This window comes from Helianthus annuus, chromosome 7 (genome assembly GCF_002127325.2).
Source record: "Helianthus annuus cultivar XRQ/B chromosome 7, HanXRQr2.0-SUNRISE, whole genome shotgun sequence".
Lineage (NCBI taxonomy): Eukaryota > Viridiplantae > Streptophyta > Magnoliopsida > Asterales > Asteraceae > Helianthus > Helianthus annuus.
Window position 1 is genome coordinate 143,225,554 of NC_035439.2, and position 12,417 is coordinate 143,237,970.

The following is a 12,417-nucleotide window of genomic DNA, read 5'->3' on the forward strand; positions in this document are numbered from 1 at the left end:
TACGAACAATGTATAAAGTGAACGAGTTTTATTATAATTCAAGTCTCGAATTACAATGCTTGGAAAGGAAAAACGAATACAAAGAGGTTACAAGTTTCTATAAATAACAATACAACCAAACTTTCTAAAATAAGGAAAGTTCCAATGGACCGTTGATCATCCTAAACGCCCTTCATTAACAAAAATGGAGCATAACCAACCCTACTTTACTACCAGGGTCACTACTTGACCTATCAATCATCCTAATGGACCATTGATCATCTTTAACGCCCTTCGTTGACAAAAATGGAGCATGTGTGGCCCTAGTTGACCACCATTGTCCATACTCCTAATAGATCATTGATCAACCTAAACGACCTTCATTGACAAAAATGTTTCACGAACAACCTTAGTTGACCATCATCGGTATATGTTTAAACAACATGCACATGGTCATCGCCATATATTTAAACCTTTTTTATATTAATCATTAAGGGATACGTCGATAGGTACACATATAAATACACTAACAAATACATAGTACATCTTAATAAATAAGTACTTACCTATATACAAATAAATCAATAAATAAAAAATAATTATTTGTAATCATAAAAAAAATATTTATCGAAAGTTATTTGTTTCTTATTGTTAATACTATATATGAAAACGTTTTTTTATATATATTTTTCTTATTTAGTATCATTAATAAAAAAATAATTATATATATACAAGTAGTATCTACTTATTTTTTAATATTAGTTTTTTTTATTAATCAGTAGTAGTATTTACTTAATACTAGTTTTTTTATTATTTATTTTTATTTATTACTCTATCAAGAGATGTGGTTTTTGAACCGCATCTTTTGGCTTTTGATTTTTTTTAAACACTCATAAGATGCGGTTACGTAAGAACCACATCTTTTGGCTAACTTTCTTTCCAAAACATACATAAGATGCGGGTTAGAGAGGGGAACCGCATCTTTTGAAAACCCCCATAGCCTCTTTTAATCATTTATGTACTAGTGTTACGCTGGTGTAAATCAACATTTTTTTTCTTGAAAAATTGTTTTTTTAAGGAATTTTGGTAGAAGTTTTTTTCTTGAAAAAAACTTTCGTTTTGGCTGAGTTATTAAAGTTCTCATAACTCGTAGGAGTTTTCATTTTACCCTTACCCTAATACACACATATATATATATATATGTGTGTATATATGTGTGTGTATGTATATATATATATATATATATTGAATAGAAGGATCAAGATCAAGAGAAAACCCTTCCGAGTTGTGAGAACTTAGAGAACTCGGCCTTCCCGTGCGAATTTTGCCCCCATTTTTTCACACCCCTAGCTTAAAATATTAGAAAAGACTGAAGTAAAAAAGTGTTTATTTTTTTTTTCTTTCAAAGTGGTGTTTTTCGGCCCCTTACAATAGCTGTAAAAAGCTGACGACATAAGTATGAGATAACTTTTCACAGCATTTGTGGCTGCCGTAAATGAAAAAAAAAACGAGTTTTTTTTTTATTTTTTTTGGAAAAGTTGTTTTTTAGGATTTTTGGTTTTTTTTTTTTTTGATAAAACCTTTCATAAGGCCGAGTTCTTTAAGTTCTCACAACTCGTATAAATTTTCATTTTACCCTTACCCTTGAATATAAAACCCATATAAAACATAAACTTATATATTAAAATTATCTATCTCAAAATTTATAACTTCAGCCCAATATAACATAAGCTATAACTTTAATCGTTGATTAAAAAAATAGTTTATATTATCTATTTCGTTAAAGCTTAAGGGGCGTGTTTTCCGGTCTCGGACAGAGCACGTGAATTCTCAGGACCGGCTCTGGACATGTGTATGAAGATATAAAATATAAAACTAACTATTTTGTGATTTTTGTTTTGTTTATATTTTCGTGTATCCTCACTTCATAATTTTCTTTTTCTTCTTATTCATGTGTATTTTTATATAAAGAAATTTTTTATTCTTACAAAATCTCGAGCATGTATGAACGTATAACTTAACTTAATGTTAAAATGCTCATAAGGATGGTTTAAAATGACCTATATATGTTAAAATGACCGAAACGGCAGATGATGTGTTCCCAAATGAATTTCCTTGTTATCATAGCAGTGGTTGAGGCGAGTGGTTTTGCTTCTACCCATTTGGTGAAGTAATCAACCGCCACTATGATAAATTTAACCGCACCTGGAGCGTCAGGGAAAGGTCCCACAACGTCAATTGCCCATTTCTGAAAGGGCCATGCGGTTGTAACGGGGACTAAGTTGTTTTTTGGCCGCAAGGTTTTTGGAGCATGACGTTGACAGTCGATGCACTTGCGCAATTCTTTGACGGCGTCCAGGTGCATGCCGGGCCAGTAATACCCGGCATTCATGATTTTGGCCACTACCATGCGTGGTCCAGCGTGTATGCCACATATGCCCTCGTGTATCTCTCGAATGAGGTATGTGGCATCCTGGGGGTTGACGCATCGTAGTAGTGGCCCGAGGTATGACTTGCGGTATAAGATACCGTCTCCCATCTGATAATGGCACGCTTTGTATTGTAGTTTGCGTGCTTCTGATTTGCTTTCGGGAGTCACACCGGATTGTAGATATGCGATAATAGGTGTCATCCATGATGTTGAACCGTATTGAATGACGTTGACTTGGCGCAGGGGTACCGAAGGATTTTGCAGGATTTCGATGCGTATCTCCTTTGCCAAGTGTTGGAAGCTGGTAGATGCAAGTTTTGATAGTGCATCTGCGGACTTGTTTTCGCTTCGATTAATATGGCGAATATTGAATGAAGCGAATTTGGATTTTAGTTGCAGTACTTGCTCGAGGTAGAGGATCATGATATTCCCCTTTGCGGCATAGTCGCCGCGTACTTGGCCTGCAACTAACAAAGAGTCGACGTGGGCTTCCAGATGTTGCACGCCGATTTTGACTGCTAAACGTAGCCCCGCTAACAGAGCCTCATATTCTGCCTCGTTGTTTGTGCTTTTGAATTCGAGGCGGATTGCATATGTGAGTTCTTGGCCGTCGGGGCTGACGAGTCGCAGACCTGCACCCGCTCCTTCATCGTTGGAGGCACCATCTGTGAAGAGTGCCCATGTTTCTGAAGAGGGTGGCGGTGGTGCAGGAGTTTGTGCTTCTTCGCATTCTTGGATGCGATTCACCGGTACTTCGGCGGCGAAATCAGCTAAGATCTGGCCTTTAATTGCGGGGCGCGGTTTATAATGTATCGTGTGCGCGCCCAGCTCGATGGCCCATTTCGCTAATCGCCCAGAGATGTCGGGTTTGGAGAGGATCGGGCCGATCCTGTAATTGGTTAGCACTGTGATGACGTGGTTTACGAAGTAGCGTCGCAACCGTCTTGAAGCGTGCACTAGTGCTAGCACCAATTTCTCCATTATTGAGTACCTTGTCTCTGGGTCGTTGAGCATCTTGCTGATGTAATAGATGGGTGTTTGAACCCCCTTCCGCTCCACAATCAGTACCGCACCCACCGCGTTGTCCGCGGCGGATAGGTATAGTATGAGTGGCTCATCTTTGCGTGGTGCGGTTAAAGTTGGGAGTTGTATCAAACACTCCTTCATTTCCCGGAAGGCCTGTTCAGCCTCTGCGGTCCACTGGAATTGTTCTTTCTTTGAACAGCTCCGCAGTGTCTTGATGAACGGATAAGACTTAGCTGCGTGGTTGGCTAAGAATCTGTTGAGTGCCGCTAGCCTGCCGGCTAGCCGTTGCATATCCTTCATCGATGAAGGCGATGGCATGCGCTCGATCGCCTGGACCTTCTCCGGGTTTACCTTGAATCCATCTTTAGTCACGATGAACCCAAGGAACTTGCCTTCTTCCATTCCAAACGAGCATTTCCCTGGATTGAGCTTTATGTTAACGCTTCGCAGAGTTTGGAATGTTCTTTCGATATCTGTGAGCATGGTATCTTCTTCCATGCTCATGACGACCAGGTCGTCCATGTAGATTTCGACACTTTTGCTTATTTGGCCGCGGAAAGTGTCGTTCATCAACTTTTGGTAGGTTGAGCCCGCGTTGCGCAACCCAAACGGCATTTTTGTATAGCAGTAATTTCCGGTGAGAGTCCGGAATGCCGTTTTGTCTTCATCCTCGATTGCCATTTGTACTTGATGGTATCCTTTGTAGCAATCGAGGAAACACTTCCACCTGAATGGTGCGAGATTATCGACCTTTTCGTCGATTTCTGGAAGCGCGTAACAATCCTTGGGGCAGGCTTTGTTAAGGTCTTTGTAATCGACGCACATGCGCCAGCCCCCGGACGGTTTTTCTACCATGACTGGGTTGGAGAACCAAGTCTGGTATTTAACTTCCCGCAGGATGCCTGCGGAGAGCAGTTCTTCGATCTGCTCTTGCATCGCCTGATTTTTAGCTGACCCAAGGTGGCGTTGGCCTTGGATCCCTGGCTTGATACCTGGCATGGTATTCAAGTGATGCTGCGCAATATCACGTGGGACCCCGGTCATGTCTGCGGGTGTCCACGCGAAGATGTCTTGGTTCCTGAAGAGGAGCTGCTTCAGTTGCGCTTTGGTGGTCGGGGACAAGGCGTGACCCAATGTGACCTTTTGTTCTGGGTATCTCGCGTTGAGAACCCATTTTTCTGGCTGGTCATTTGGGGTGGGCCTTGCGACCTTGGTCGGACGTACTTCGTCCGACATCATGATGTCCCTGCGGGCATAGATTATCGCGACCCCCGATTCGGTTGGGAAACCAACCGCAGAGTGGGGGACCGACGTAATCATATTGAAATCTCCTTGGGATTCTCTCCCGAGGAGTACGTCATATTTGGAGGTGTGAGGTAAAACCATGAAGTTTACCTCTTCTGTCCTTGTGCGGTTTCCGCTGGAAAGACGCACAGGAAAAGTAATCTGGCCCAGGGGAAAGACAGTTTCCCCTGCGAACCCGGTTAACGGGTAATCTACTGCTTGCAACCGATCTTTGTCCTCCTGGTCGAACTGGTTGAAGCATTGTTCGTAGATTATATCAGATGTACTGCCCGGGTCGATGAATAGACGCTCGGTGCAGTAGTGTGCCAGTTGGCCTGAAATAGACGCTCTGGGCGTATTTCTTGACCGCAGTCATGACATCTTCCCATTTTTTGGGCAAGCCCTCCTTGCCAGAGATGGTCATGATCATCTCTCTGTCTTTGACGGCCCGGATGAAGTGGTTTCGTGCCATTTGGTCTGCCACGTCACCTATCTCCAGGCATTCTTTATTATAACGGACGACGAATGCTTCGAGCGATTCGTCGTTCCTTCGCCAGATGTTCATGACGTCACACGAATCTCGTTCGTGGCGTCGCTGCTGGCAAAAATGTGCGAGGAACTTGGTACGCAAGTCCTCGAATGAATCCAGTGATCCCACTGGCAAAGAATCGAACCATGCCCTGGCCAGGCCCGTAAGGGTCTGGGGGAAAAAATTGCACCAAGTGGGTTCATCCCACTGGCCGTTGATGCCCGCGCCCATGAAGACGTTCATGTGGTCGTCCGGGTCGGTCGAACCATTGTATTTCCCAACGTTGAATGGGAACTTTGTCGTGGTGACATGGGCGTTGGCAATCCGCGTGCCGAACTTGGAATTTTCGGCCGCTGCCTTTGGCCTGTATGGTTCGTTTGTAGGGCGCTTTGCCGCCCTAAGGTATGTGTTGCGGGGGTGACTGGGAGGAACATAGTTGCGTCCTCCCGGTCTGCTACTGGTGTCATGCGAATCACCGCGGTAGCTATGGTCGTCAGGGTCGGTATGACCGTACCCTTCGGTGTATGGTTGTGGGCCCAATCGGCTCTGAATGCCGGGGCCGCGTCTGGAGGTTGATCGCCTCCTGTCCTCGCCATGGGGGCCAAGGCGGGTGTGTACCGGTCCTCTGGTGTGGGACCCGTATGAGGAATCATCCTCGTTGAGGGTGTGGACCGAACAGTAAGACGATCCCCTTTCTTCACGCCGGCTTCTTGAAGCCGGGCGTGAATGGATCCTGCCGTCGTATTGTAAAATACGCTCAACAGGGGTGTGCGGTGCTGGGGGAAGCCCAGCTCGTATATTCGCTTCAGTACAAGCGCGGTTGTATGCTGCAGTCAGCGTAGCTGCCTGCTGCTCGTACCAGGCATGAATGGTCGTGCCTGGTGGGATCACAGATGGGAACTGTGATAAGTCATGTCCGAACATAAAGGAGGGGCTCCTTTGTGTGGACGTGCCAATGTGTCCGGGTTGGGAGGTCGAAGCATTGACCCCTACCGGGTTTGGGATTGGAGGGATTTGGTTATCCGCAGTATTGTTTTGGTGATCAGTCATGATCGTGAGAGGAAAAAGTGATGGATTAGAAAATGCTAAGAGTAGCGGTGGGCGCCAATGATGAAACAATGGTTAACCGGGCAGGGTTAACTCACTGGTCTCGTCAAGAAGGGTTAATCCCTTCCTCTCGAGGATCGCTGGCTGGATCACCGGTGGTTGATCTCCTGCACAAGGAAACAAGCCGTGACTCGTAACAAGGAGGATGGGGTGGGGGGTGCTCCTTGTTACCACTCTCCGGCGTGAGAATCAGTAGTTTGCTTGGGAAGCAAAGTAAGATAGTAGTCGTAGTGAGAGAGTTGTGAGAAGATACCTCAAACCTGGTTTGGGGTTGGTATTTATAGCCGAGGAGTGGAGGAGGATGATGATGGATGGACTGACAACGTGCTGCCCCTTTTCAGGTGTGTCAGGCTCGTCGGTTATGGAGGTTACGCCACGTCAGTCCATTGCTTACGTAGCTCTGACAGGTAACTGTCATTGGTGCCACTTGCACTGTGGTGTCAGTACCACTTGCTTGAGTACATAGGATGCGGTGCAAGCCGCATCGCTACGTGCGGTAACATCTGAAGTTACCGCGTCTCCTACTTGTGATCAAGGAATACGCGAGATGCGGTGCTAGCCGCATCGTCGTCTTGCCTGCATCCCTTGTCGTGACGAAAATGTCCGTATGGTGCGGTGTCAGCCGTACCACTACGTTCATCTTCTTCTATGCCTAAGGTAAGGCTTTCCTGTATTGATAGAAGTGTTCACTGGACGCGGTGCGATGCCGCGTTGCTGTGAATACTTCCGTTTTCGTACACCAAATGTGATGCTATGTCGCATCACTCTACCGTTCTCCTGTTCCATGTAAGTCCTCCTTTGTTACTAGATAGATTGGGTTCAACCCTTGTGTCGATGCGTTCCCGCATGGGCACAAGTGGGTTGTTAGCTAGTGGGGGTTTTGATAAGGGTAATGGTCACTCGCGGTTGATGCTGACGCGAGATCTGGGACCATACCCCTTCAGTATATTATTGATTATTAAATATTATCTGTCAAGTTATGTTATTATAATGTGTTGCATTGGTTGAGTTGGAAATGCTTATTGTTATTGTAAGGAGGAAAAGACAAATGTCACTAAAGTGTTCGAAATCAAATAACTTCCAAGATACTAAAGTGTTCGAAATCATATAACTTCCAAGATGACACCGAGTTATTAACTTGGATGCATTTGATTTATTTATGCAATCATACTTATCTAATATTGCAAAATAATGAGTTTGGTGCAATTATAAGATGGTAGTTGCGTGATAATATATATGGTATTTGATGTTTGTTTTTATGTGTTAATTAGTGTATGACAATTGACTGACTGATTGAGAACTAGCACCGATGTCATATATATTTTTATGTATTTTGCAATACTTTAAATCGCATGCATCCTATGCAAATGAATATGTGTCCTATCTCAAACGACCCTCTCTAAATTCGACAAGACCTAGTAAAATGAGTCGTGTTATGTTACACATGTCGAACATGACACAAAATATTTAGTATAACTGCTGAATCTGAACATGATACATTATTAAGCATGTCATTGTATTAACGCTAACACAAACATGTTTAATAACCAGTTTTTAAAAAGAATGTCGCGACGCATGTTATAACAAAATTAATATAACCAGTTTAGTTACATGAATCACAAGACTATTTTAATATAATTATTGACACAAATCACTAGACACAATTGAAAAATAAGAAGATACAATTATTAGGATAAAACAAAATTTACCAAAATGATGAATCCATATTTAATAATAACACAATTTAATTTTATTAAAACTATAAAACCATGTGTGGTCTTAATAAACCGGTTATAAACGTGCTCCTATTCACCTACTTAAATAATAGGTTAATGTGTTATGCGTGACATAAACGGGTTAAGCGGATCAAACTCGTTTAGACACGTTTTTAGTGCGTCATTAATGTGACGACCTGTTTATAACTAGAAATTATTTAACTTCATATCGAATTATAGCATGTTAACTGAGTGCGTTATAAATTGTCCGCCCTATTTCTGACCATCAAATTATTTCTACCTAAGGATATATTACTAACACATGGCTGTCTTACATAACCGTCACTCTTAATCTAGCTCTTATGAGGGGTTGTTTGTCAATTTTTGAATGTGAACCAGTAAGATGTCTGAACCATTAAGTGCTGAATCAGTAAGAGATCTGAACCATTAAGAGCCAATATTATGCTTAACCGTTCAGAGGCAAATGTCTGACAAATTCAGATTAGAGGTCTTAACCATCCAGACTCAAGGGCTGTTTGTTTAGCTCTTAATGAGGTTCTTAATGGTTAAGACCTCTTACTGGTTCAACACTTAATGGTTCAGACTGTTTGTTTCACGAGCAGATATCTGAATTGTTAAGACCTCTAATCTGAATTGACCAGACATTTGCCTATGAACGGTTAAGCATTGTACTGATTCTTAATGGTTCTGGTTCAGACCTCTTACTGGTTCAACACTTAATGGTTCAGACCTTTTATTCGTTCAACACTTAAACATTCAGAAGTTGTCAAACTGCCCCTCAATATAATGTTTAACAACGCACATGCAAATATCTGAACCATTCAGACATCTGCTCGCGAAACAAACACTCTGAATCATTAGGTGCTGAACCAGTAAAGATGTCTAAGATGTTTGAACCATTAGGAGCTCTATTAAGAGCTAAACAAAAAGCCTTTATGGTTAACAAAACCTTACATATAATTCATTCGATTCTTCTTAATTATATCATTGATTAATTAAGGTTATCTTCGTTGTCCTGGAGGGTGTCAAAAGTAGCCACCTAACGTGGAATGTGAGGTAAGAAAGGTTGTTTTATTTCTCATACCGTCAAATCTAACCTAACACCTCCTAACATAACTTTTCAAACCAATTTCAAAACAAATAAATAATAATATACAAACAAACACGTATGCTTACACAAAGGCGAGCTACGAGGAAGACAGGAGCCACCACTAAATTGATTGATCCACCATATATTATATCTGTTATTAGTGACTAAAAAGTTATCGTTAAAAAATATAACTGAAACGGTTTACAAACGATATTTTTGTCGGTTACCAAAGGATATTGGATACAACTTATAAGATTACAAATGTCTAGTATTGAGTCACCACTCACAATACCACCAATCACGTTTATCCATTGATCAAACTCATCTAAGGGTTATGATCGGTTCTCACGATTCTTGATATTTTGAAGGTGTTTAATTGAATCTTCTCACTTGTCTAATATGTGGTGGTACACGTGCATGGATATAACATAAAAATGTCTTTGTTAATCTATTAAGAAACAATAGGTCCACACATCTAATGTGATTACACTTGTTACCATAAAGGTTGGCTAACTTTATAAGGTATTAGGGGGAAGGGGTGGTGATCACTAATCACTCACAACATCCAATCAAGGGCGGACCTAAAGTCAACCCAAGGTGGGCGGGCGCACCCTCGGGGGAAAAAAAATTTAGTGCTAAATTCCGTCGAAAATCCCGTCCGCACCCCTTGGAATTTTTCGTCCGCACCCCTTGGATTTTTTCGACTGCAACCTTGAAATTTTTCGTCCGCACCCCTTGGGTAAAAAGTGTTATCAATTTATATTTTAAACCCAAATACCCATACCTTTACCTACTTATAATTCCTAACTAGCTAGCCCACTAAGTCTTAGCCCATTAACCAAACCCAACAATATTTCAAACTATAATAAAATAATTAAAGCCCAAAACCTTTAGAAATTCTCTCCCGCTCTCTCTCTTGCGTCCCTGCACTGCCAACGAACAACATCACCCAGCGACAACAGTCCAGCAGCCAGCAACCACCGTAATCAGCCACCATACCACCGTCGTTTGACACCAAATCTAACCGGAATCCGAACACGGGTAAGTTTCTTTGTTATTTTGATGATTTTGGTTGATATTATAGGAGAAAAAAGGGTAATAAAGTTGTTAAATAGGTTTGAAATTTTATGTGTTTTGACATTGTTTATGGTTGTTTAGATGATTTTTAGGGTGATTATGTTGTTTATATATTTTTAGGATGATTATGTTGTTTATATATTTTTAGGGTGATTACAACTTACGTTATGATTTCTAGGGCTTGAATAGTTGAAAGCTAAAATTGAAACATTATGTTATGGAGCGATGAACTTATATTATATAAAGAAAGAATTGCTTAAGAAATTAGTTTTAGATAATATTTTGTATAGATTTCAAAAAATGAAAACCCGTAGGGCGTCGACGTTTTAATTATGTTTGTAACAAGGTTTGACATATTTTTGATGATTATATAAATTTAGTTTGATGTTCGTTTATTTTATATTACCCGACCCGACCCGACCCGACCCGATACGAACCGATTTTTTACTTATATACTTAGGGGCCTAAAATTTTTAAAAATGTTCCGCACCCCCATGGAAAAATTCCTGGGTCCGCCACTGCATCCAATCAAGTTTCGTCATGTCATCAACCATTATTCTATCACTCACAACCTTTTTTAGTAGAAATGGTCATCACTCACAACACCCAACAATACCCATCACTCACAACACTCACAACCTTTTCAAATGGTCATCACATCATGCGTGAAGTTTATCACGCAAATTAAGTTTAACGCGTGGAAATTGAGGGGTGGGGGTGGTGTGTTCGTTGTTATCACGCGCGAAGAAATCCATCACGGAGGAAATCTCCTCCCACCCCGCCTGCCCTTATCTAGTGAACTTGAAATAAATAATTTGATTTCTAAATATATTAGAAAAATTAACTACGACAAGCGTAACTGCTCTACTTGCTCAATCGTTAGATTGTGATAAACATATGCAAGGGTTAATACACGAGATAAAGGTTGAACTTGTCAATTGTTTTACCACTGGCAGTCCCAACAATTAACATATTGACTTCTAATAGACCATGACTAACAGAACCCTAACGTCGTTAGTCTCCAGTCACAGGAAAACCGTTTTTGGCTAGAAAAAGGTTCCTAAAGGTCCGATCTATTACAAAGAGGTTTGAGACGAAAATGTTGAGTTTTCCGGCCAAAAAGAAGTTTTTCGGCGAAAAAGGAGTTTTCGGCAACTTCAATAATTGGGGCTTTTCCTAGAAAAAGATTCCTAAAGATCCGTAATAAGGTTAAAAAGAGGGTTGAGACGAAAAGGTTAAGTTTTCCGTCCAAAAATGTTTTCCGACGACTGGAGACTAACAACGTTAGCGTTCCGTTAGTCAGGGTCGGAGGCCAATATGTTAATGGTTGGGACTGCTAATGGTTATTTTTTAAGTTAGAACTGTTGGCGATCAACAACGAATAGTTGAGATTATTAAAATCCAATATTCCAAAATAGACAAGTAGCGGTAAAGTTTCCTATAGTTGCACATTTCATATTTTAGTTCTCTAGCTTGTTAGACACTTGGTATATTATCCAAAACCTAATCAAAGAAACTTGAGCAGTTATAGCTGGTTAGATAATGCTATGCATCTGAAGAAACACAGAACTAATTATGAGGCTAATCAGTTGGGTTTATGTTCCTATCATGATGGTTAATCTTCTAATGATTGTCTAAGCTTCGTCTGGAACGTCTAATCCTGCAAAACAGAACACCGTTACTCGTTAAGAGGGGAATATGGGGGTTTCCCTCTTAACCGGGCTCCGGCGTGAGAATAAGCGGCTGCTTTGGGGAAGATAATTAAGTATTAAGAGTGAGAGTAGAGGGAATGGAATGTTTAACCTGTGAAGTAAGGTCCCTATTTATAGCCGGAGAGGTGTAAGAGGATGTGGGCTGATGGGCCTTGGGCCGGAAGGCGACAACATAGCGGATATGCTCCTTGTCCCACTGGTGCTGACCGTGAGTGGCTTCTAGAAGTTCTCCGGCGTTGGCGTGCCTTGATTGGAGCCACGTGTCACTGTTGTCGGCCTTGTTGTCCTTCTGCCATCAGCAGACAAGTGGAGATCGTGGGACAGATGTCTCTGTCCTCTGATTGGTGCCACGTAGGCGTCCTTATGTACTTTTCGTCTTCTGCACGTCAGATGATCGTGGCCCACGATTGAACAGAGCCTGCAGGATGTTCATTGACTCCTTTTTC